The sequence below is a fragment of the Penaeus monodon genome, chromosome 15 (assembly GCF_015228065.2).
Source record: "Penaeus monodon isolate SGIC_2016 chromosome 15, NSTDA_Pmon_1, whole genome shotgun sequence".
NCBI lineage: Eukaryota > Metazoa > Arthropoda > Malacostraca > Decapoda > Penaeidae > Penaeus > Penaeus monodon.
Genome location: NC_051400.1, coordinates 33536154 through 33536358, shown reverse-complemented (window position 1 = coordinate 33536358; position 205 = coordinate 33536154). Strand labels below are relative to the sequence as shown.

The window sequence follows — 205 nt, the reverse complement described above, 5'->3', positions numbered from 1 at the left end:
AAAGAGGGGAGTTACGAAATAAAAGACATAGGGATTAATAGATTAGAGAGAGGAGGATTAATAGAAAGAAGAGGGGGGGTGAAAATAAGGGAGAAAAGAAGATGGAGGGAGTATAAGGATGAAGGAAATAGCCAGGATGGAAGGAAGTTGGTGGAAGATAAACACAGAAATTTGGTTAAGAATGATAAGTATGAAATATGGATAT

At 36.6% G+C, this 205-nt stretch overlaps 1 protein-coding gene across 1 annotated transcript in view; it reads right to left on the bottom strand.

Moving 5' to 3' along the window:
• LOC119582161 overlaps positions 1-205 on the bottom strand; it is a 4137-nt gene that overhangs the window by 2175 nt on the left and 1757 nt on the right. The window lies entirely within an intron of this gene.